Source organism: Ictidomys tridecemlineatus, chromosome 4 (assembly GCF_052094955.1).
Source record: "Ictidomys tridecemlineatus isolate mIctTri1 chromosome 4, mIctTri1.hap1, whole genome shotgun sequence".
NCBI classification, from domain to species: Eukaryota; Metazoa; Chordata; class Mammalia; order Rodentia; family Sciuridae; genus Ictidomys; species Ictidomys tridecemlineatus.
In genome coordinates this window covers 144,745,141-144,771,637 of record NC_135480.1, presented here as the reverse complement: position 1 = coordinate 144,771,637, position 26,497 = coordinate 144,745,141, and the positions used below count along the sequence as shown (strand labels likewise).

The 26,497-nt window shown below is 38.9% G+C and overlaps 1 long non-coding RNA gene across 3 annotated transcripts in view; it reads right to left on the bottom strand.

The window, feature by feature from the left end:
- Positions 1 to 15,810: 15,810 nt before the first annotated feature.
- LOC144377269 (uncharacterized) overlaps positions 15,811 to 26,497 on the bottom strand; it is a 528,176-nt gene continuing 517,489 nt past the window's right edge. For all 3 annotated transcript variants that reach the window (XR_013438091.1, XR_013438089.1, XR_013438090.1), the window contains 2 exons: positions 21,078 to 21,207; positions 15,811 to 18,282 (listed from right to left, as the gene is read on the bottom strand). This is a non-coding gene — a long non-coding RNA (uncharacterized LOC144377269). The remainder of the gene's footprint in view (positions 18,283 to 21,077; positions 21,208 to 26,497) is intronic.

Sequence of the window (26,497 nt, the reverse complement as noted above, 5' to 3'; positions counted from 1 at the left end):
GAAGGGGGAAGGTAGAGGTGGTAAGAAATTAGTGTAAAGGACATTTAAAAAGAGGAAGATCACATTTTGCCCTCCTTCTTTCTGATATCGTTTTCTGATATTCTCACCCCTTACCTTGCTCCCAGAGCCTGCCTGTCAGCCAAACACACTTCCTTATGTCCCCTGTCCCACATTGCCCTGCTCCAGGCCACTCACTCACATGCTACTGACTCTGGGTGTCTCTTATTTAGGACCTATTTAGAATTTCAGTGCACCAGCCAAGCCTGAGCACTCCTTGTCTAAGACTGTTCACAAGGGGAAGGCACCTGGCAGAGGAGGGTCATTCACATGTAGGAATGTGCATAGACTTCTGTGTGTCCAGTCTGAGTCAGACAATGGGATCAGAAACTGTGGTATGTGAGGAGGCTCTGAGAATTGTTTCAGAGCTGAGCCTCAGTTCTGGAGAAGCCAAGGGTCATCTATGTTAGAGCCAGATGGTCTTGGTCATATACCACAGAACGTTTTGGTCATGCAAACGTTCTGCACAGCCCAGTATGCCACATTATGGGTCACACCTTGGAGGTATCAGATGCAGGATCTCTCCATATTTCATCAGCATACATTCTTATTGGCATTACCATTCATAGAGTATTTGTTCATTTATACCTTTGTACTGTAGGAAAGATTGTCTGTGGGTTGTCTTTCCATGCTCTTTGAGAGCTATATATATAGGTATGTCTTTAGTGCATAGGTTTGTACTATATGTATCTGATAGCCACACTAGAAATGTTGCTTGCATGAGTGAATCAGAGCAATCATTTGTGTTATAGGGGATTGTATTCCTTAAAAAAAACAAAGGTGCACTGGAACCCTAACCTCTAGTACTTCAGAATGTGACCTTATTTGGAGATAAGCTCACCACAGAGGCAATCAAGTTAAAATGGAATTGATATGTTATACTCTACTCCAATATGAGGGGACATATATACAGAGAGGGAAGATGACTGAACAGACACAGGGAGAAGGCCATCTACAAGACAGACGGACCTGGAGCTGATCTTCCTCTCACAGTCCTCAGAAAGAAACAATCTTGATGGAGCCCTGATTTTGGAAATCTACTCTTCAGATTTATGAGAAATTAAACTTGCACATTTAAGCCACACAGTTTGAGGAACTTTCTTCTGGCATCCCTAGAATACACCATCTATTACTTATTGAACACTTGTTCTGGGTGAAGCTCTGTTCTAACTCTGTTGGTCTAACAAAATGTCCATGAGATAATATTATTACCTACCCCCTACCAGGTAATAATAAAGGTAGCAGAATACAACAATTACTAATAGGGCATTATGTAAAATTGTGGATGTGTAACTGACGTGATTCTGCAATCTGCATTTGGGGTAAAATTGGGAGTTCATAACCCACTTCAATCTAATGTATGAAATATATTTCAAAGTCAAGAGCTTTGTAATGTTGTGAACAACCAATAAAAAAAGATATTATTATTATAATATTATTATTTTAAAAACATTTTTTAGATGTTGGTGGACCTTTATTTCATTTATTTATTTATTTATTTTTAATTGTTGGTTGTTCAAAACATTACATAGTTCTTGATATATCATATTTCACATTTTGATTCAAGTGGGTTATGAACTCCCATTTTACCCCGTATACAGCTTGCATTGAACCCAGTGCCTCACACATGCTAGGCAAGCATCCTACCACTGAGCCACAACCCCAGCCCCACAATATTATTATTATTAAAATAATTGTTATTACCCAGAGAAGTCAAATATATGGCCTAAGAAGGCTCAGACACGAATTGTAGAATCAGGATTTAACAATAGGCAGTATGTCTGAGAATACATGCTCTTTACGGTGATATTACATTAATAAGTACCCTTTAATTCAAAAGTTGCTACCTGGGTGGTTTCAGGTCATATTTTCTCCACATGTGTTTTATTTATCCTTGAGGCACAATGTCCTTTCCCAAGGTGAAAAAATCATATATTGTGGTCTCATCTCAGGCTCTTGTGTATGTGGCCTCGCCATTCCTCATCAAGAGGCCTAGTAGAATTCTTTAATTCCCCAAGACCAAATGAGCACACTGTGATTCCTCTGACCACCTGAATAGGATGAAAGTGACACTGTGACCAGTCTAAGCAGGTCCTTAGTGGGCCTGGAGACTACTACAAGCGTCTCTTGAAGCCAGGTCCATGTAAAATGTAAAGTATACAATGTCTTGAGACCGCCATGCTGTGAGAAGGCCTCAAACATGGAGAGGCCCTGGAGAATAAGGTACAAAGGCACAGGGAGGCAAAGAGAGAGAGAGAGAGAGAGAGAGAGAGAGAGAGAGAGAGAGAGAGAGAAAATGGCCTGTGATGGAGTTAAGCCACTCTTTATTTGGGGAATGGGGACGTGCCCTCTGCAGAGTTCCCAGAGTTCCCATTAGGCCCACCTTCCTTGTGTATGCTCCCTGCCTGTCCCAACCAGACATGTGAATTGGTGACGTCACTTCAGCTGTTTCCTTAAAGCCTTCTGCCAAGCTCCCAACTATTTAGCACTATTCCCTCGTTCATCCAGATTCACACAGCTTTGCCAGGCATGGTAGCTCCTGCCACAGCCCTGTCCCTCTTCCTCCAGTTTCCTCTGCATAGAACAACTCTAACTGGAGGGTGGGGGGCACACAGCCAGGCCATCACGCCTTCTGAGACTTTTCTTGTTTGCTTGTTCGCGACCGCAGGAGGGGTGCTTCTCCAAAATTGAAACTTCATACTGTGCCATTCCTTCATCTCATTTCCAGACCCCCTGCTGCGTGACCGTGTGACACATAGTCATTCTGTGAGAATTGAGAAGGATATTGGCAGTTTGGGAGCTGTTGTTCCTGCTTATGTATGCAAAGAACATAATTGCTAAGTGCATCATCTGCTGTAATTTACACATCCACATATAGCACCGAGCAGGGCATTCTCCTCTTCCACGGGCACCCAGGGTTGAAGTTGCGTACACACTCCAGCCTCGAGAGAAGCTGGCTGTTTTCCAAGGCCTGAAGCGGCCCAGTGGAAGACACGAACAGTGTGATTTCCAAGACCTCCAAATGAGACTGCCAGAATTTCTTCTTGGGTTATTTTAGAATTTTCACAGGGAGGATGCAGCATCTCACCTCTTCTGGCGTTCTTTTCAGATGAGCTGCAGGCCCCTTGTAAGAGTTAGCTGGAATGCTAGATCTAGGATTTGTACAGGAGATGGTATTCAATAGGGAGTTGCTCCCACCTTCAAGACACAAGACTCAGAGCAGAGCAGCTAACCATCTCTTTGGATCACTCTAGAGGAGTTTCCATGAAGATTTGTTCAGTGGCGTCAAGTTTGATCAGAACTTAGATGGGCACAACTGTGAATTTTTTCCACTCTTGGGTTTGAACTGATGACTAAGGTGTATGGAAAGCTTCCTGGGTGGATTGTGAAGTGGCAAGAGCCTTTGGCCAGGATGCTCAGCTGAGGCCCCAGCCTTGGCCTAATCTGTTCTAATAGCACTGCTGAGATGGCCTTGGTTGTACCTTCTTCCAGAGGTACAGCTAGGACCAGTGCTGAACTCAAAGTTGTGAAAAGTGCATATTAGTTATTAGGTAGGAATTCTGAAAGGGTATACTTTAAGCTACGTTTTGGGACAGGAGACAAAAAGTAATGCAAATAAAAACAAAGTCTTTTGGAGGATAGGATAAAGAAGGTCAGCTCAGGCATGGTAACAGATTGTCAAACACTGGTATCAGGCTGCCTGGGTTTGAATCTTGGTTTAGTCACTTCCCAGTAGTGTGAACTTGGGCAGCTTAAGTAACCCCTTGCCTCAATTTCCTATTTGCAAAATGAGTGTCAGTACATCTCTCAGCATCACTGTGGATGTTAAAGGACTTAACATGTGAAGAGCTGAGAACAGTGCCTAGCACTTGGTGAGAACTCAACGAACGGCAAGCACTTGACATTTGTCTACAATTGTGTATCATGTGAATGTTCTTTCTAGTCCTTGTGATTTTCTTTATAGGTTCTTTACTAAATGTCAGAGAAGCACCTCTAGTTCAGGCTCCAGATGCAGCTGCCAAAGTCAATGGAGGCAGCCGGGCTTAACAGCACAGCACTTGCACTTCCTCCATTTTTCAGCTATTTTACTTTGGGGCAAAAGGTTAACTTTTCCCTGCCTCAGTTTATTCATCTTAAGTGAGAACAACAGGTCCTTCCTCAAAGGATGGTTATGAGATTATTATGTATTGGATTTTTCTTTTAAAAAGATAATACTCCATAGCTATGAATGTGAAACCTTATTTGTAAAGAAGCTTTCTGCAGATGTTACCATGCCAGAACAAGGTCAACAGAGTGGACCCTAATTCAATGAGACTGATGTCATTGTTAGAGGAGGAAAGTTTAGACCCATACATATAAACGAAGAAAAATGCCATGCGAAGACACAGATGCAGAGGGAAGATGACCACATAAAGATGAAGGTCGAGACTGGGTGATGTGGCCATAGCCAACGAAGGCCTGGGCCTCCAGGCATTGGGAGAGGTAAGGAAAGATCCTCCTCTGGAGCCCACAGAAACAGCCTGGCCCTATTAATACCTTGAATTTGGACTTACACATTTCAGGACTGTCAGAGAATATATTTCTACTGTTGCTAATCTGCTTGGCTGGCAGTACTTTCTTAGGCCACACTAAGAGAGTATATGTACAGTGCCCTATGTATGCCTTAGTGCAGGTATTCACAAGTGGACAGAGGACACTCTGCCCTATATTTGCTGTTGGGGAGCAGTTTTATCAGGCAAATGAGTGAGGGAGAGAGCTAAATTATTGATATTCACATGAATCCTTTAGTTGCAAGCTTTCAACAGGTAGCTCTCTTCTATTTATTCAGAGTCCTTGGTATCTCACAAGGGAAGTGGAGCCCATGTGGGCCTTTAACCACTAGAGGGCATTTGAAGGACATCAGATCTGTAGGAGCCAACCTCCTGTGGTCAACCAAAGGCCACACATTCTGAATGACCCACTGTGTGAAGAAAGTAGGAAATCAGTTACTCAAACAAATAATTTATTTACTGGGTTCTTTCATCTAGAGGCAACTTGAGTAGTTGAGTTAGGGATTCTGAACAGGTAGAGCATAAACATCCCAGCTTGCGTGCTGTCTTACTTGGTGGTTGTAATAGCTGTTTCTCATCTGTGTAGGAACAGGATGCAGAACTCTACCAGTACAGAAATAATTTTCAAACAAAGAGACAAATTTAAGCCCTGTTATATGCTCAATAATATGACCAAGCAAGGCTATTAAAATAGAAAACCTGAGAATTGGATGACTACCACAGACACTTTGGAAAGGTTCAAAGTAGAACTTTTAGACTAGGATTCCATTTAATGGAAAGCCCTGTAATTCCAAATCTGGCAAAGGATTAGGGACTAGACAGGAAAGACAAAACCCACAGAGGTAAGGCTGGGCTTAGAAATTTAATTCTGCGACTTTTACGGTGATGGGCATTCTGTTTGACCCTGGACAATTCACTTAACCTGTCTGGGTGATCATTTCTTAGTGTATAAAACAAGGATAATATCAGTAATCAGATCAATTTTCTGGAGTTCATTCAGGTCCCTCTAATGAAAGGCACATTATAAACACAAATTGTAATTATACCTGAGAGTGCTTTTTACTCTGAGGGAGCCAGAGGGCTTTTCTGTCTTTGAAACTTCAATTATAAAAGTTAGAATCTTATGCATTTGTCAGAGGTGGATAAAAATTTATTCATAATATGAATCATGTAAGAGCGGGTTAATGATGCTCAGAATTGGAAAGTGGGGCATCACTGATGTGAACAAATTACCTGGAACCTGGAGACTTAGAGTCTAGTCCTCATTTTTTTTTTTCACTAATTAACCTTAGGGCCTCAGGCAAGTCACTTCACCTCCCTGTGCCTTAACCAAACACTGATGCACTTGGGTGAGAAAAGGGTTTTTCAAACTTCAATCATTGCCTTCATGATTTTTGCCATCTATGAGAAACATCTAGATTATTGACATTTTCCTTCCATTTATTTCTTTAAATAAATGAGTCTTTTAAATGTAAATTTATTTGAACAATACTAGCCATAACATTTCAGGTTTAATGTGCTAGTTTGTGTTGTGTGTGTGTGTGTGTGTGTGTGTCTAACTCACAAAGAAAAAAGTACTCTTTACTTGTATAATACCTAAAGTCATCTTAAGTACCATGATTAGCACATGTGCCAGTTTTGAAAAGAATAAACAATACCATATCTTGAAGAATTTTTCCAAAGCAATGAGCCTATGGAAAAATATTTGAAGAAGGTATAAAAAAAATAGAAGATCGGTTGTTGGTTTTGATAAAATTTGTATCTATGGCACACAAGAGAAGCTATAATTTTTTTTAGATTGTGTTTTTCCTACCTGGCAGTTACATTAATGCCTGGTACTATTAAGTCAGAAAAGACTGGCAAAAGCAGCGTCAAACCGCTTTTGATATCAATAGGGAAATATTAGGAAAAAAAGTTCTTCAAAAAGTATTAACCTAAAAGACAGATCCTTAAAGCAGGAGAGAAACTCATTCCACAAAACCAGGATTTGTGCTAATTATTGCCTAGAACATGGTATAAAATAAGGATGAGCTTAGAAAGAAAGCATTTAAGTTAAAACATATCACTGCTTGTCTCTCTTTAGTGGTGAGTAGGTGCCAGCGGTCCTGTATTTGTTTGTTCATGTAAGTAGTAATATTTTTTGAGTGTTGACAATGCTCCAGGTCCTTTTTTTGGTACATCCGTGAACAAAGTCTTCCTTCCTAGAGTTTGCTCTGCTGGATCCTGTGATATCAAGGGTTACCTCAGGAGGTCACCATGTGGTAGCTGGAAAATCTCTGGGACTGAAGATCAAAGAACTATGTTCAAGAAGTACCTCTGGGCTTACAGCTATGAGATCCACACCCAATTATTCTAGCTTTCTGAGTCTTCACTTACTAATGGGTAAGGGGCACTAACAATGTTTCACAGGTATGGTTAAGTTGACAGGTTGTATATGAAATGGCGCAAACAGCCAGTGGTATTGAATGTTAAATTTGTATCTGAGAATCATAGCATTAAGAAGGGATTAAGAGTCAATCTAGCCAGCTATTTCTCAGAAACAAAGCTGGGAGCCATGAGAAATTTAAGCTGAAGGACACACTGTGAAGGCATTGTGATTGCCGTGCTGCTCCAAAGTGAGGTTTTTATTCTTTGACTATACCACCCAATTCCAAGGACAGGGATTTCATGCTCAGAACTACAATCAAATATAATAATACGTAGCCATATAAAAATATTTCAAAGCCAATGGGTAATTGTGATAATAATTCACATTAGTAAATCAATCCTACCACTCTGTAGCTTTAGGGTAAAACACTTCTGTATAACCTGCTGTTAGGACCTTTCATATCCTAGGCCTTTACCAACTTTATTATATTTTAATACAGTATGTGTCCAGGATAATGTCTAAACAACTGCATTTCTACTTTTCTATTACAAGTAGGAGTACAGCCAACCCAACCTAAGACCTGGACAGGAAGGGACCCTGTCCTGGGCACTGTATTTTGGGGGGCCCTTCTCTAGCCCTTCTTCGGTTACACTACTCACCTGGGATATAGAGTCCAGGGGCTAAAAAGAAATATCCACCAGAGACCTAGTCTCTCCTCTGGACAATGGACTTTCCTGCCTGGATGGTTTCATAATTTGATAGCCTCTTGGAGACTTTGTCCTTCTTAGGATAGGAGATGCAGCTGCCATTCCCAGCCTAGGATGAGAGGTGACCAAGGAGAAGGGTGGGGAGAGGGAATAACAGCAGAAAAAAATTGGAAGTGCAGGTTGAAGTGTCTACACACACCATGCAAAGGGCTGCTCACAATGCAGGGCAGAACCAAGTGGGGAGGTGCTATGAACTATGTTCAAGAAGTACCCCTGTGCTTACAGCTATGAGAGCCACACCCAATTATTCTAGCTTTCTAAGTCTTCAGTTACTATTGTTAAAGGGCACTAACAATGTTTCACAGGTATGGTTAAATTGACAGGTTGTATATGAAATGGCACAAACAGCCAGTGGTATTGAATGTTGGTTAAATTTGTATCTGAAAATCATAGCATTAAAAAGGAATTAAGAGTCAATCTAGCCAGCTATTTCTCAGAAACAAAGCTGGGAGGATCATTTTTTTAGTGTATAAAACAAGGATAATATCAGTAATCAGATCAGTGCAGGCTAGAGCAGGGAGAAAGGAGTAGCAAGAAAAGTGGGGCCAGGCTACAAGCTTTCCATTTCCAGTCTTTCCCTAGGACCTGAAAATGTTACAGGTGAACCTGATCTCACCATCCATGGATGTCCAGTTTGTTTCTTCTCCTTTCCTGATGGCTGACTTTTGGACATTCACTACCCCTCAGCATATCTACTGAGGGCTGATCAGAGGCAGAGACTAGAGGTTAAACTCAGATCAGATCATTTCTTCTATTTGGTGAGTTACCAATGATCTTTGCAACTTGAGACCAGCTCTCATAAAATGTTTCCTAGAATCCCAACATCTTAAAATCTGGAGAGACCTCAGAGATCATTTCTCAAGTCCACCAAAAAAAAAAAAAAAAGAGGCTGGAAGACACAAGGACAGATGGCTAAATAAATAATGATTTTATAAAGTTTTACCTGAGTCTGTTTTTTACAAACTTGTTAGCCTTCAAAGTATATGTTATTAGCCAATTGCACTGAGATGTAATCTGTTCTTAAGCCAATAGTACTTGCAGTTATGTATCTTTGGAGTCATATTTATCATCACTACACACTACAAGTTGTAACTATTGGTACAACCACAAACTAGTTTGATAGAAATGTTATAATTTCTGATCCACTCAATATGGCTAAGATACTTACCAAAGTCTATTTATATAATTAATAATATTTTTGAGGGCTGAAAACTACACATCTCCCAGTAGAAATCTTAGCTTACATGTGCCTTATTTCCTCTGCTCTGCTGTTTGCCCAGGCTGGTATGATTTGCTCATCTAAGATAGATCAACAGCTAAGAAGGACTTAATGGTTCCTGTCTTCAACAGTATCATACCTACCTTCTTGAACTCAGAATGTTAAGCTTTTTTCATTTTCAAGGAGAAAGGCAGACCTGGAAAGGGAGACGATAATGTAGCCTTAAAGTGTTTGGAATTATTCCAGACATAGAAATAGTATTTCAGGCACAGTAGTAGTAGTAGATTATATAAAATTAACCCTTTATCAGTAGAAAATGAAACCAGAAGCAAGAGACCCAATTGCACCGTCGTTGGATCAGTTAGCTGTGAAGCACATGGTTCCTGTGATTGGGAGGTGTTGCAGAAGATGGCGATGAGACAAAGGCAAACCAACAGAAGGAGTTCTGTAAGAGAAATCAACAGCCACACTAATGGCCAGAGTAAAGGTAGCACAGAAATCATATTCAGTGACAAGAATGGTTTAAATGCATGGGCTCTCTGTGGGTGGAGAAGAAAGAGCCAGTGATGAAGGGAAGATGAAAGAGTTTTGTGCCCAGGGAAGAATGAGGTAGCTCCTCCTCCATACCAGAGCCCTTCAAAGCACAGATCAGTTCCACTCTGTATAAGGATCATTTGCATCTCAATGCAGGGACATGGAACGCGAGTTCTTAATGTTTTCTTTCTGTGATATGCATAATGGATGATGTTCCCAGGCAAGTTTCCTGGTCCCTGCCACTTCCCTCTCACCTGCTCAAAATGTTAGGAAGAGTTAATGTCTATGTGGCAGGAAGGAGTCTCTCCTCCTGGGGACAGCACTTACTGTGGCTGGGGGATCACCAAAGGCAGCACTTGGGACTGCAAATATGAGCCCAACATAGAGGAGGCTCAGGATAGGCATGTGGAATTTCTGTACACAAATACCTATTTACCATTCACCCAGACTCTAACACACACCACACACACACACACACACACACACCTGGAATGGAAGTGGGTACAAGCCCGTGTCTGATGATCCCTGCTGGCTTGGATAGGAGATAGAAGAGATGCAAAAATCTGAGAGCCTTGTGGGGACATGGCAAGAAAACAGAGGTATCCATGGTGGATATCTTTTTCTTCCTACTGTGATCATGAGAGGGGAAGGTATGTAGGGGGGCTCACAAGACTCAGAGTGCAGCATCTGTGTCTAATGAACAGGTGATCAGGGACAAAAGCCATTGCGTAGTGGATTCTCCATGAATTAGAAGATATGACCCAAAGTTGAGGACAAACATTTCATAAAGTGCTTTTGAATTATTGGAGTGTGGTTTTATACTTCATATCTTATAAAATGCCTGCAAATTATCAGAGTAAGTTTGGTTATTAATGCCCTCTGCTGTCTTTCCCATCCAATACCATGAACATAATTCAGGATTACATAGGGATGATCTTGAATTAAAACTACCCTTTATTTGAAAGAATAAATTGAAATAAGCGCTTTTTGTCATGGTTAATACATTGTCTGAGAACCATCTCACAACTTGTGAGGACCCTTCTCTGTGTCACACTACTGAGTTGTGAAGGTCCAGACAGAATAATTTGCTTGGGTGATATGAGGCCTGAGAAAGGAGAATGATCAGAAGATGTCAAATATTTTGTGGATTCTGTGCCCCGGGAAACCGTAGAGCGGCATGCTTTAGTAAATATATCTGACTGAGAATGCTGTCCATGACACAGCAGTTTTAGAATGGAGATAGGGGTTGCAGGGGATGAAGTTGTTTTGGATCTCCTTTCAACACTCAGTGCTTTTCAAATGCGCCAATGGCAAAATTAACTGATCTTTGAAAGGTTCATACTGGAATTTCAAAATGAAACTGAGCCATAGTAAGTCAGATAGAATTTTGGTAAACAGTTAACAATTCCTGCTTTGTGAAATGCATTTCTCGGCGTGGATGAACTTATGATCAGTTCTATGCCAACTGCCTTGGTTTAATTTGGTGATATTTGCCTATTTGGCTTTTGGACAGGTGTTAACACATACAGATGATCTCCAACTATGATTTGACTTATGATTTTTGTTAAACTTTATGATGGTACAAAAGTGATGCACATTCAGCTGAAACTGTACTTTGAATTTTGATCTTTTCCCTGGGATAGTTGTATGTATATAACACTCTCACGTGATGCTGTGCAGAGATAGTAAGCCACAGCTCCCACACAGCCTGGTGACCACAGGGGAAACCCAGCACTGTACAGAGCACTGTGCTACTAAGCTAGAAGAGGGGTCTGGGGTGTTAAGACATATTTTTGACTTATGATATTTTTTTCAATGACTTTATAAGGATATAACCCCATCAGAAAACAAGGAATATCTGTAAAGACACCCTTGGTTTAAGCTGAATAATGCAGACTGTTCTTATATGCGTAAATGTTATAATTTTATACACAGGCATCCTGAGAACTGATATTTTATCATTCTAAGTGGTTTTATTGCTGATACACGTAGATTTCAGGGAACAAGCTAAGATCTACTGGAGCATTTAAAAAAGAAACTGACTATCTTATTCATGCTGAAAATCATAGGTTTACTTATTGCAAATGTGATTGTTTTCTTGATTTCTTTTTCAGCTAGTTCACTATTAGCATATAGAAATCTACTGATGTTTGTATGTTGATTTTGTATCCTGCAACTTTACTGAATTAATTTATTAGTTCCAACAGCTTTTTGGTGGCATCTTTGGAGATTTTAATATGTAAGATCAGGTTCATCTATAAACAGGGACAATTTGACTTCTTCTTTTCCAATTTGGATACTGTTTATTTATTTATTTTTCTAGCCTGACTGGGCTAGGACCTCCAGTACTATGTTAAATAGAAGTGGTGAAAGTGTGTATCCTTGTCTTGTTCCAGAGCTTAGAGGAAAAGTTTTTGAATTTCCCCATTTAGTATGATATTACTGTGTGATTTTGTCATATTTGGCCTTTACTATAGTGCAGTTCATATCTTCTGTGCCTAACTTTTTATTCATTTTTATCATGGGAGATGCTGAATTTTGTCCTATACTTTATCTGCATCTATTGAAAGGTTTTTATCCTTCTTTCTGATGTTTCACTTAACTGATTTTCATACATTAAACCATCTTTACATTCTTGGGATAAATTCCACTTAATCACAGTGAATTATCTTTGCAATATGCTATTGAATCTTGTTTGCTAGTATTTTGTTAAGGATTTTTGCTCTTATAATAGGTATAAAAATTAAATAGCCTAGCAGTAAATCTAACCAAACAAGTGAAGAATCACCATATTAAAAACTATAAACATTGGTGAAAGTAATCAAAGAGGATGAGTAGAAAGATATCTCATGTTGATGAATTGGAGGAATAAATATTGTTAAAATATCCTTGTAACCCAAAGTGACTTACAAATTCATTGCAACCCCTATCAAAATACCAATGATATTATTCACAGAAACAGAAAAAATAATCCTAAAATGTGTATGGAGTCACAAAAGACCCTGAATAGTCAAAGAAATATTGAGGCAAAAGTATAAAGATGGGAGTATCACAGACTTCAAAATATACTAAAAAGCAATAGTAATCAAAAATAGCATGGTTCTTGTAGGATTGTACAAACGGTGTGACTCTACTTAATGTACAACCAGAGAAGTGAAAAACTTGTGATCCATTTGTGTACTATGAATCAGAGTGCATTCTGCTTTCATGTGTAACTAATTAGAACAAATAAATAAATATTTTTTTAAAAGAAAAAAATAGCATAATACTGGTTCAGAAACAGACATATGGACCAGTGGAACAGAATAGAGAACATATAAATAAATCCATGCACATATAGCCACATGGTACTAGAGGGGGTGTTACAAAACACACATTGGGGGAAAGATAGTTTCTTCAATAAATGATACCATGAAGATTGGATATCCACAAGCACAAGAATAAAACTAGACCTATGTCTTTCATCTTCTGTAGAAATCAACTTAAAATGAGTAAAATACTGCGGCTGGGGCTGTAGCTGAGTGGCAGAGTACTTGCCTAGCATGCGTGAGGCACTGGGTTCAATCCTCAGCACCACAAAAAAAAAAATGAACAAATAAAATAAAGGCATTCTGTCCATATACAACTACAAAACAATTTTTAAAAGTGAATAAAATATAAGACCCCCAAACTGAGAAAATGTTAGAATAAATAATTAGAGAGGTCTTCAGACATTGGAATGGGTAATATCTTTTAATATATGACCTCAAAACCAGAAACAGATAAATAGATTATATCATACTAAGAAGCTTCTACATAGCAAAGGGAACAATCTGTAAGTGAAGAGGCAGCCTATAGAATGGGAGAAAATATTCGCAAACTATATATCTGGCAAATAATTAATATCCAGAATATGTAAGGAATCCAAAGTAATAGCAAAAAAAAAAGTTAAAAATGGGCAAAAGATCTTAATAGAGCTTTCTTAAAAGAAGATGTACAAATGGCAAACAGGTATATGAAAAATGCTTAATCATTTGGGAAATGCAAATCAAAACTGCAATGAGGTACCACCTCAGAACAATTAGAATGGCTAACTCACTCTAGTTAGAAACACAGAAATAGACAAGAACAGAGTTGGTGAGAATGTGGAGAAATACTGGTGGGAATGTAAATTAGTACAATCATTATGAAAATAAGTATAGAGGTTCTTAAAAAATATTTTTAAAAACCTACTATATCTACTATATAATATGACAAACCCATTACTGGTAATACCAAAGGTAATGAAATCAGTATATTGGAGAGATATCTGCACTCCCATGTTTACCACAGCACTATTCAAATAACCAAGAAATGGATCAACCTAAGTAGTCTATCAATAAAGAAAAAAGTGTTATACAGTAAAGTACTATTCAGCCATGAAAAGGATGAAATCCCTTCACTGTAACATCATGGCTGGAAGTGATGATCATTATGTGAAATAAGCCAGGCACAGAAAGAAGAATGTCACATGATCTCATTTGTATGTGGAATCTAAAAATTGCTTTCAAAAAGCAGGGACTAGAGATAATAGGGAGAGCAGGGAATGCGGACAGGCGGGTCAGTGGGTACACAGAAAAAAATGAGGACAAGTTCTGACCTTCTATTGCACAGTATGATGACTATAGTTAACAATAATGTATTGTATATTTCAAAATAGCTAGAAGAGAGGACTTTTGTGGCTTCTCTTTTTTTAAAAATTTTTATTTGTTCTTTTTAGTTATACATGCCAGTAGAATTTATTTTGACATATCATACATATGTGGGGTATAATTTCCCATTCTTGTTGTTTACATGATGTGGATTATACTGGTTGTGTATTCATATATGAACACAGAAACGTTATGTTGGATTCGTTCTACTGTCTTTCCCATTTCCATCCCCCATCTCTTAGCTTCATTCTCCTTTGTCTAATCTAAAGTACTTCTGTAGAAGAGAGGATTTTAAATGTTCTCACCACAAAGAAATGATTAATGATTGGGTTAATGGGTATGCTAATTACCCTGAGTTTATCATGATATAATGTATCAACACCTCACTATGTACCCCACAAATAGGTACAATTACTTATGTCAACTTAAAAAATTATGGGCTGACCTAAAGATAACAAAGATATTACTGAATTCATTCCACCTTTGTTTTATCACTGTAGCTTCATACCGTTATCACCTTTTTGAATCCACCTACAAATCAGGGCATTATTCAGAATTTGAAGCATTTTGTTGAACATACAGATTATAGATACTTTGAATTTCACTACAATACAATGTACTCAACATTCTGTGTGTCAAATACACAAGTCAAACATTGACAAGCTTGGTGGAAACTGGAGATGATACCATATTGCATGGAGCTTCTTTCGCCTTTTGCTAATGTGGCAGCTGTGAGAATGAGTCTTTCAAATCTCTAAAACTATTATAGAAAGCATAACTGAGCCAGGATGGCAGCTGCTGGGTGCAGCTTCTTATGACTATTCTCCATCAATCACCCAGTGTAGAAGGGACACCTGTGTTTTGGGAGACCTGAAATTCTTCTGACAGTCTACCTGCCCAATGGCCTCATCCAGCCTTCTTTAAATGGCACAGTAAGCTAGGACACTTGAACTCAGCCTTCATTCCTTCTTTCCCCCATCAGGATCAGTCTTGTATGATGATCTAGTGGGTCTCCTAATGTGCTCTTCACTTCCTCCCCATTTACTTTCACTTTTACTAGGGAAATCCTTACAAGTTTCATTCAACATTGGCGTCTGTTTTGGAAGAGTAAGACAGACACAGATAAGGAAACCTATGTGTGCTTCAGAATAAATTATATTCAGTGCAAATGCTTGGAGATGACCGGAGAAACACATGCATCATATCTCATGAACTTGGTGACACACATAACATTTATAGACAAATGACAAGTGAACAGAGTTTGTCTGTATGTTACCTTGTTTAAGTAGAAGTAAATGTACCGTGAAGTCAGAGCCACCAAGAATGATGTGAGTTTATTTATCAGAAATATGGATTTTGTTGGACCTAAATTTCTAATTACTTTGTTATTATTGAGGATGAAATAACTATAGAAACACAAAGTGTGGGCCACGTGTCCCAGGAAGCTTGAAGGCAAAAGATCCATGTGTGTCATTGCACACTGAGACGTGGCTGGAGGAAAGGAATGGAGAAGGCTGGCCCCACATAGTTCCAGGGGCACTAGCTGGAGTGTGGTTGATCTTGCAACTGCTGCTCTAGGGAACTTTGCCTGGGCGAGACAAGCCCTGTGGTGACTTTTTTTTTTTTTTTTTTGGATAGGTCTGTCTTTTCTTTTTTTTTTTTTTTTTTTTTTTTTTTTTTTTATTGGTTGTTCACAACATTACAAAGCTCTTGACATATCATACTTCGAACAATAGTTTCAAGTGAGTTATGACTTTTTAAAATAAACTTTTACTTTAGAATAGTTTAAAATTGATAGAACTATCGCACAGATAGTACAGAGAATTCATCTATGTTTCATAAACCATTTCCACTATCATTAACTTCTTACGTTAAAATAGTGCAGACATCATTGAACCATTATCTCGGCACTATTAATACTTGAAGTTCATACTTTTTTCAGATTTCCTGAGTTTTTGTTGTCATGTCTCCTTAGGCTCTTCTTGATGTAACAGTTTCTTAGACTTTTGGGGGGGATGAACTTGACAGTTCTAGGATACCTGGCCAGGTGTTTTATAGAATGTATCTCATTTGGGATCTGTCTGATGTTTTTCTCATGCTTGGGCTGGGATAATGGGATAATATGTTTTGGGAGAAAGACCAGAGGGACCCATCTCAACATACCAAATCCATGACAGATACTATTAAAATGACTTATCACTGTTAATATTGACCTTCAGTTACCTGAGTGAGGTAATGTTTGGCAGGTTTCTCACTGTAAAGTTATTGTCTTTATTTTCTTCTCCTTCCATATTGTACCCTTTGGAAGGAAAACAGTATGCATAATCCCTAATTAAGAAGTGGGACTTATACTCCTTCTTCTTTAGGGAAAATACTTACATTTATAATTTCTGCACAAAAATTACTCCTCCATTTATTTATTTTATAATTTATTTATAGGTGATATGATTTGTACTTTGGGTTATAATGCAATGACACTATATTTGTTGCTCAAACTGTTGTAGTGTTAACCACTGGGGACTCTTTTACTTGTCTCTCTGACATGCCTCTCTCACTGTGCTTCTCCCCTACCACTTTCTTTCTGGCACTAAAGATGCTTCAGGGTCATTTTGTAGGTCTTCCCTTAGTCCTATGCTCAGTCATTTCTCCAAAGGACTCTGGCTGCTCTTCCTGGAGAACAGTATTAGAAATCAAAACCTGAGTGCTAGATACTGTGTCTTCGTAAACAGAGTTTTGAGCTGTGCACTCCTAGCACTCTTAGCATCCCTACACCAAGGCAACCCAGCATGTTAGGGATACTTTGTCATGGATAATGATTTGACTTGTCCAACAGATTGAAAGATCCTACCAAAATTCAGAAGGATCTGCTATTTTCTCCCACTTGGGAGAAAGATGATCCAGGATTCCATTCCTTCAATGTGTTTTGCAGAAATCTTGCTCCATTACACCACCCCTAAGTGGCTGCACCTGCTTGAAGTTTTATGTGACATTTATGGAAAGGAGGCAAATACCAGTGAACATCAAAAAATTTATCAAGAAACTAGATTCTAGGGCTGAGACTGGAATTTGGTCCTGTTGAGTTTCACATCTCAATCTTCAGTACAGGTAGAAAGGTCTTGATGGCCAAGGGCAGGGGTCCTCAGCAGTCCCAGCCTCATTTCAAAGCTCAGCTTCCCCTGGTCAATCCTTGGGGCTTCTCTGTACTTCCATACATTTTTACAATAAGGAGTATCAACTTTGAATCTGTGGTTTTGGAGATTAAGTGGGTTAACATACATAAATGGATTAAAACACTCACTGGCGTGTAATAAGTAACATGTAAGGGTTTAAATTGAAAATCCCACCATCTGCCTTTGTATGTATCTGTAGCTTCATCATCAGCATGATGATGCCCCAGAGTAAATTGAGGTGTAAATGATAAATTCACCTAATGTTTAAAAGAGCATGAAAGTATTCCTAGTCTTAGAAATATTTAAAAACTCAAAATCCCCAAGGACAATCAGGAGCCAGTGCTTATAGAGTTAATAGCAAGTTCTCTGGAAAAAAATGTGACTCAGAGGACCTTTTCCCAGGGTTATAGATGGCCATTTCCCCATTGCGCTCTTGTTTTAATAGGAAAAGTTTATATTGGGATTTTCAAAGTTTACTGTGGCTGATAGTAAAACCTTGGGGTAACAGGGAGATAGTAATGGAGGCCACAAGAACTCTAATCAGAATGACTGGCTGGGAGTAACATGGGAAAGAAAACCAGAATTTTTCTCCCAGAAAAGATGGTTTGAAAATTTTTGCATATGTGTTTGTATATGTGTGCACATACATATTAGTCTGGTCATAAAAAAATATCAAAGACTTGGTAACGTAACAAGAGAAATCTGTTTTTTTCACAGTTCTAGAGGCTGAAAGTCCAAGATAAGGTACTGTTTGGGTTGGTTCAGGTGAGGCTTCTTTTCCTGGCTTGTGGACAGCTGCCTTCCTGCTAATGTTCTCCTGTGGCCTTTTCTGTATGTGCAGAGAGAGACAGAGATTTCTGCTGTCCCTTCCTTGTTGGTTCAGGTGAGGCTTCTTTTCCTGGCTTGTGGACAGCTGCCTTCTTGCTAATGTTCTCCTGTGGCCTTTTCTGTATGTGCAGAGAGAGACAGAGAGATTTCTGCTGTCGCTTCCTTGTCTTATACAAATAGCAGTTCTATCTAAGTAGGGCCCCACCCTATGACTTCATTCAGTCTCAGCCAGCTCCTTAAAGGTGCTGTCTCCTATACAATCACCTTGTGGGTTAGGGCTTCAACATATGAGCTGAGGGAAATATTTCAGTCCGTAGCAGTGTGTAGGGTGGTGGGCTGAATGTTCTTATCATTTGAGTAGAATTCAATCATAATAACGTTTGTTTTCTTAAAAGGAAAATAGATTCTGGATTAGATTTTCAGAATTAGCTCTTAGGTGGATTAGGAGAAAACAAGCATAAGAAAAGAGAAAATCCTAAAAGAATAAGCAGGATAAGAAAAATGTCAAACTGTAATCTATAACTTACAAACTTATTAGGTAACAAGTTGGAGAGTCACAATCTGAGAATTCTTCATGAAACTCCATTGGAACTGTGTTTGCACAAAGTTTAATTATAAATGTATTTAAATAAGAAATGCATCACTTGCTAATAATGTCCTGGTCAAGGTATAAATGAAAACCAGGAAATTGGCCTCATTGTGTTGTTGGTTCTTTTTTGTTAGAATTATATGAACATTCTCTTTTTTAAAAATATTTATTTGTTAGTTGTAGTTGGACACAATACCTTTATTTATTTATTTTTATGTGGTTCTGAAGATCCAATCCAGGGCCTTGCATGTGCTAGGCGAGTGCTCTACCGCTGAGCCACAACCCCAGTGCATGAACATTCATTTTTGAGAGGATGCACCAAATATATTTAGTATAATCTCAGGACATGTGGGGACACTTAAAGACTAACGTTAAACTATATCTAGGGAATTGCAAACATTAGAAAAGGCTTCAAGGTGACTTGTTCATGTCTTCCTAAGGCTATGCTATAAAAAGATTAGCTTTAAAAAAATATTTTATAAAGCCCATCCACCACCAAAGATCAGTGTATCCAGGCTAGAGGTCTTGGTCTCGTTTGATATATTTAAAATTATTTTTCAAACTACCCATTAAACAGGGCTATTAAATATTTTCTATGTTCAAGGAACAGCACTAGAAAATTTGTAAGACTGTCTTATACTTCAAATTATTATAGTCTATTTGGGATGATGGTAGATGTATATTAACAATGATGGTAAAAAATTTCAAAGTGGCAAACAGTTCTCTACCACTTCTTATATGTTAGACATTTTCCACATACAGATTTCACTTAAATATTAAGTGAAGGTGAGTATTTTCCCCACACTCATTTAACAGACACAGAAACAAAGTTCAAGGAGATTCCCTGCAGCAGGAAGCTGAGGAACTAGGAATTGAATCTGTCTTATGTAATGCAAAGGCCTGATCCTTCAATCATCAGGCTAAAAGCTCAGAGTTTGGTGTGAATAGAAAATGATTTGGATTTTAGGGAAGGATGTGATCAGGTGACAAAACAGAAATCAGTTTTGGGCTGGACACATAGAAATGTTGAATATATTCTCATTGGGCTGAAATGGGTGCCAGGAAAGAATATCAAGATGCAGGAAAGCAGGAAATTGCAAAGCAGATTCAGGAGAGGAAACGTTGGTGGATCACTGACTCATGCTAATAGGATGGATTGGGGTCAGATTATGAGGAGTGGCAGAAGCTAAGCTAATGAGTTTGAAAATTATCAGAAGTATTAACAAATTAAAGATTTTGCATGGATGAGTGTTTGAAGAAGGAATCCTTTAGAATCATAATCCAAGAAACAAAATTGATTGTAGATAGGGAGTGTTTGAAGGTGAGCTCAGTACTTCTCAAGCCCAGCTGCGTATTAGAATCACCTGGAGAGTTTTTAAAAAATGCTACTGTTGGGGCCCCACCCCAGTTCAATTTAATCAGAATCTCTGAGGTTGGGACCAGATATAAGATTTTTTTTAATGCTCCCTGAGGTGATTCTAATGTGCAACCAGGGTTGAGAATCACTGAGTTAGATTATTGCAATCATGAGGCATATAATAAGTTTTTGAGCTAGGTTGATAGCAGGGGAAATGATGGAATAGAGCAGGCACTATGGAGGTAAAAGAGAAAGAAGTATTATAATATTGGGGGAGAAATCATTAAAGGAAAGAAGGGGAACAAAGATGTTAAATGGGTAGCTCTGGTGTGATTATAAGAGGTCAAATTCAGGATAAAGAATTTTGGAACTGGGCTAGGTGGCACATCCCTTGATCCCAATGACTCTGGAGGCTGAGGCAGGAGAATTGTGAGTTCAAAGCCAGCCTCAGCAACTTTGTGAGCTCCTAAGGAATTTAGCAAGACCCAGTCTCAAAATTAAAAAAATAAATAAATAAAAATAAAAAAGGGTTTGGGGATATGACTCAGTGGTAAAGCGCCCCTGAATTCAATGAGGGTGTGGGGGACAGATTCTGGTTTAAGCAAAGTCATACCCTTAGGTATGTTAAGAGCACAGAAGGAATAAAATGTTTTAGGGAGTTTGATTTTGAGGATCAGGTCAAAAGATAAATATTAGGCTAGAAGCTAGAGATTAGAAATTACCTGCACACAGAATAGAGTCGAAATTATGAGAAGAGACATGATCTCAGAGAAGGACCATACACAAAGAAAAGAGGGTAGATTCGGGAGGTGCTCACACTTAGAGGCAGAAAGAGAAAAGCCAGAAGGAGAGGCACAAAATGCAGAGTTAGAGGGGAGGAGTTCAACCGGACTAGTGATGGAAATGAAGGAGTTGGGAGCCAGGGAGCCAGCAACGGGAAACTACAAAATGGAGATGATGCCACCTACCCAGTCCAGGGTCCTCAATATTCAAGAACAAGAATGTTGCTGCGGCTGCTGCTGTGGCTGTTTTCATCTTCCTACCTGGGCCTCTTGAGCACACAGTTTTGCTTGCTGTGAGTGCAATCTGGTCTCTGTGCTTGATGAGAAATGAAAAGCACTTTAAGTCTGTGTCTCCATGGAGGAGCTTATTAAAATGGACTGAAGGTTTTCTGGGTTAGGTTGGAAGACATAATACAGAAAGGAGGCCAAGAAGGGGGTGCTATCTAAGAAGTGGAAGGGAATTAAAATTGGTACCAACAAGTGGGCAAATAAAAAATAGTGACACAGAGAGGACATCAGAGGAAAGGAAAGACAGCGTTTCTGAGGATTTATAACAGACTCGAAACTTGGTGATTTTAAGCATCTTGAAACCGTTGCATCTTGGCTCCATGACAGTGATAAGGAGAATGCATAAAGGTGCATTACAGAATCTGCAGGCCAACAGGCTGGTTGTCAAGCTCTCAGACACAGACTTGCTTCTTAGTTGTTTTCATATTAAAAAAAAAAAAAGACAAAGAAAAATCAGCTGTCATAAGGAGGTAGTACGAATTCCCCAAGGGCATATTGAAAGTCAAGCTTTATTTCCTTTTTTGATAAATGACTTGACCTGTGGACCAGAGAAGTGTCACAGAGGAATGTGTATCTGGCAATGTCTTTCATGATGTTCTTGTGATCAACATGGGAAATTGTTAGATGATATAACATTAGGGGGGATTCATAGCTGGTTAAATATTTATAAAGATCATTGGGCCAGGAGCACAACTCCTAGGCTCTGATCCCAGCTGTATCACTTAGTAGCTTTTAACCCTAAGGAAGGTTGCAAGCTCTGAGTTTCAGATTATTCATCTCTAAAATGGGTCTAATAAGAGCTGCTTTATGTAGCACACAGGAATGAATTAAGAATCAAACAACTCAATATTTGGGAAATAGGGTTCACTTTTTGGAAAGTCTAACACCTCAGAAACTGTTATATTTGATGTCTATGGTAGGTACAATACCAGAGATGTCTGTCCTTTTCTTCGGAACATATAAATATGTATGTTACACAGCCAGGAGAAATGAGGCTGTTCATCTGTAAACTTCAAAAGAGAATATCCTTGATTATCCAGGACCCGAAGTAATCACAAAGTTTTCTCTTAAATGAAAAAGAGGGGAGTAGAACAGTCAGGACAGGAGAGATGGCACTGTGACTCAAATAGTCATTATTGGTGTTAAAAAGTGAAGCGATGCAGGAGGCTTCTAGAAATTGGAAAAGCCAAGAAAATGGATTCCCTCCTAGAGCCTCCAGCGAGAGTGTAGTCCTGAGTTTAGACTACTGATTCTCATTTTGGATCTCTGACTTCCAATCAATAAGATAATAAATTCATGTTCTGTTAAGTGAGTAAGTTCGTGGTAATTTGTTACAGCAGCAATAGAAACGAACACAATGCCTTTGTGCAAACTTTTCTTTGTGTTCTTGGTTCTAACCTATACAAATGCCTATTAATAGTTTATATGAGATCACAGAAGGTGTGCTTTTATAATTTGCACATGACACAAAACTGGAAAGGATAGCATGTATGTTGCTTAAACTCCCAATAATTCTAAAAGAGCTTTATGAATCAAGTCAAGATATGATTTCAAAAGAACATGTAAACTTCTACTTTTATGTTCAAGTTAAATTGTACAAGTAAAGAATTAAGAAAGCAAAAATTATTTGTGCAAAACAACATGTTAATTTTAATGTATTATAAAGTCATACTGATTACAAAGTTACCATTAATCAGCAGAGAATGATAACAAGCTAATGCAAATCTAGGCTGTATTGATAGAATCTGGATAAGGAAATGCTGAAGTTGTTTTTTTTTTTTTTTTTTAATAAAGACCTTAACAGGTTAGGCAATATATGTGGTACACTTTTCTTTATTGGGCTGATAGCATATTTTCAAAGTAGAGGGACCAAGAAGGTAAAGCAGTCATTACCAATGCTAGGTTTGTTGAGTGATGTAAGAATCACCTATTAAAGACAGAGGTTTGTGGTCCTTGATTTAGACCTACTAAATGAGCACATCTGTAGATGGAACCAAAAATACATATTTTTGTGTTTTGAATAAGTGTCCCAAGTGATTCTGATATATGGGATCCAGGTCAGTTCAGGAAATGGTGAAGTTGTGTAGATAAAAATTAATATATAGATCATGGAATCTCAGATTCGCAGAAGGCCTCATGATTGCTTTCAACCATTTGAAGGGTTATTATATGGTTACCCTCTGGAGTAATACAGAGAAAGTCAAGAAGGGTAGAAGGTAGAGGCCAACAGGAGCTTTACTATGGAAACTACAAAACATTGATTTAAAAAAATTGAAAAGGAAATGGAAAGACATTTCATGTGTATGGACTGGAAAAATCAATATTTTCAGTATGTCCATACCACCCAATTCAATCTACAGATTAAATGCACTCCTTATCAAAATGCCAATGATACTTTTTATAGAACTAGAAAAAAAACCCAATCCTAGAATTCATGTGTGCCTACCAAAAAATCTGAATAGCTAAAGTTGTATTGGGCTTGAGGCTTTACACTACCTGTGGGAAGGAGGCTTGGAGTACCACAAAAAGAAAAAGAAACAAATCCCATTTGTATACTTATGCATTTGAGTTCTTCCCAAAAAATCCCTACTTATTTCAATGTCATGAGTATTTTTCCTGTTTTTGTTGTTGTTATTGTTGTTGTCGTTTGTAGAAATAGTTTATGGTTTCAAGTCTTATATTTAACTCTTTAATCCATTTTGAATTGATTTTATATATGGTGAGATAACTCAAATTTCATTCTTCTGCATGTGGATTTTCAGTTTTTCCTTCACCATTTATTGAAGAGACTGTTGTTTCCCCCAATGTGTGTGGGCCTCCAAGCCTCCCTCCCACAATGCTCTGGGAGTATCCCGTAGATAAGACATGTGTCTTTGAGATCTAGCCCAACTGGTTCTCCAACTTCTATTACTGCCTCTCACTTTCCATCTCTGGCTGGCTATTGCTAAAATCACCAAAGAAGCCACTGCGACCTCATCATCCAGGCAGGACCCACTGTGAAGTCTCTGACATGAAGACTTGCCCCCTTCAGCTTCTTGGTTTCAGATGGGTGTGTTTTCTCCTCCTGCTCAGCCTGCTGGGTCCACTTGAGGTGAAGCACGACTTAACAAGGACCCCAGTTGTGGAAAGCCTCTCTGTCACACCCACTTGTGCTCTTCATGGTTTGCAGATACTTGGTGAAGTGCCTCTGCTTGTTCTCACTCTCTCTTCCTCCCCCTCTCTCTCTCTTATCCCTTCTTCATGCTTTTCACTTATTCTGCAGTCCCCAGGAATTAAGCAAACAACCAAAATGAACTCCAATGAGATTAAGGAGAAGCTAGGAAAGGACTCTATAGGTGCAGGACAACTTCCAGAGCGGATATTCAAGCTTTATAAGGAACTACAACCAGCAAGTTCAGCAGTGTCAGGAACAAAGGGAGCAACTGTATCTGGAGCTACAGACCCTCCTTTTGGAAGTTTTCTTGTGGAATTCTTTCTGACACCAGCTTTCCTCTTTTCTTTGTGTAACTGCCCCAGAGAATAACTACCCCAGCTGAGATTGACCTGAGTAGTCAGTGAATATTAACCAGAACCTCTGGGCACTACTTAAAATTTCCCAGGAGAGAGAGAGAGAATCTAATTGACCCACTTGCAGTCAGTGTTTACCAGACCCTGTCAACTGTGACCACAGATCATGTGGCCCACTGGACGATCAGCAGACAGGGAAGGAGAATTTCTAAGCAGTAGTGTGAGCTGTGTTTTGAGTGTAGAACATTGTAGGTGGAGAAGACAGGAAACAGGAGGTATCAGAAGAGGTGTTTACTTTGCTAACTTTCATAGAATTTAATACACTTAAGTAATATATTTACTTTCTTCCTTCTGAATGACTTGTTCCCCAAAGCCTCCTCAGACCCTCATGTGAGTAGATTTCTACAGAGTTTCCAACCAGCTTCCTCAAGACTACACTCAGCCACACCTGCACCTGCACATTCACTATCAATCTAAGATCTCTGTAAAACCAAGTATTATAAGGAGATGAGCTTCCTGTCCTAGGGAGCATTAAAATTAAGACCACAGTGGTCACCTGTAAGAAATTACACACAAGAGGCATCTTTGACCTGATAGGTTATGTGAGAGAGTTTTAAAAGTCATCAGTAACCTAAGTTTACAGGTAACACAAGCTAATGCACCAGCCCCATAACAGTCTTCCAAGTTGTCTAAGAGCTTCAGGGTCTACAAAATAAGCATACTGTAGAAATTTCATAATTGTAAAAAATTCCTAACATGACTTTGGATTCATTTACTTTTCCAGGAAAAGGAGAAACACATGAGCTAAGACCCATAAATTAGGATATATCGGTTGTAAAGGATTTTTAGTGCTCTTTTAACCAAATGTTGAGGGGATTTTAAGAGTGATTTTTGAGGTCATCAAGCTAATTACTCTCAGTATTTTTTAAAGAACAAGAAAGGTAAGAAAAACCAGCTAGGATAGTGCTGTCAAAGGACTGGTTTCCTCTAATACACAGCAGTTGCCCAGCAATGTATTGGGAGCAGTTGGTACTGTGCTAACCAAGTGGGTACCATTGACATCTCAGACTCATTTGGACATTTCATTTTTGTTTTTGGAATCTTGATTTTTTTTAAAAAATATTTTTTCTCACATTTTTTTGGGAGGGTCTTACCGAGAATTGAACTCGGGTGCACTCGACCACTGAGCTATATCCCCAGCCCTATGTTGTATTTTATTTAGAGACAGGATCTCACTGAGTTGCTTAGCACCTTGCTTTTGCTGAGTCTGGCTTTGAACTTACGATCCTCCTGCCTCAGCCTCCCAAATTGCTGGGATTGTAGTCATTTTTTTTATTTATATGAATTCAATGTGTCAGAGCTTATTCCATTTTTCTTTTCTCCAGTTTTACAGAGTATGAACACTTTGTGACCAGGTACTGAAATCAGGCAGTGCTGGCAAGCTCGTGGAGTGTGGGTCCCTAGGTCTCCCCTCCATGTGTCCCTGCTCAATACTCCAGTTCTTGCACACCTCTTCAGTCCTGTGGAGCACTGAGAACTGCCCCAGGGTCACCTTGCTTGTTTCACAAACCATTACAGTGAAACGTATGGCTTCCTCCCCGTGTTCACTCTCTCTCCTCCCCCAGCAGAAAACATATAACAACTAAATGAATGAACAAGGAAGCATCATCATAAACTTGAACCCTCATGGGTCTGCAAAACAGGTAAGTCTCCGTTTGAAGGCTGACTTGATCCCTTGCTCTGGTACTGGTTCAAGTGGAAATAACATGAACCTCATGGAGTACTTGGAAAAGTTAAGTAACAAATGTGGT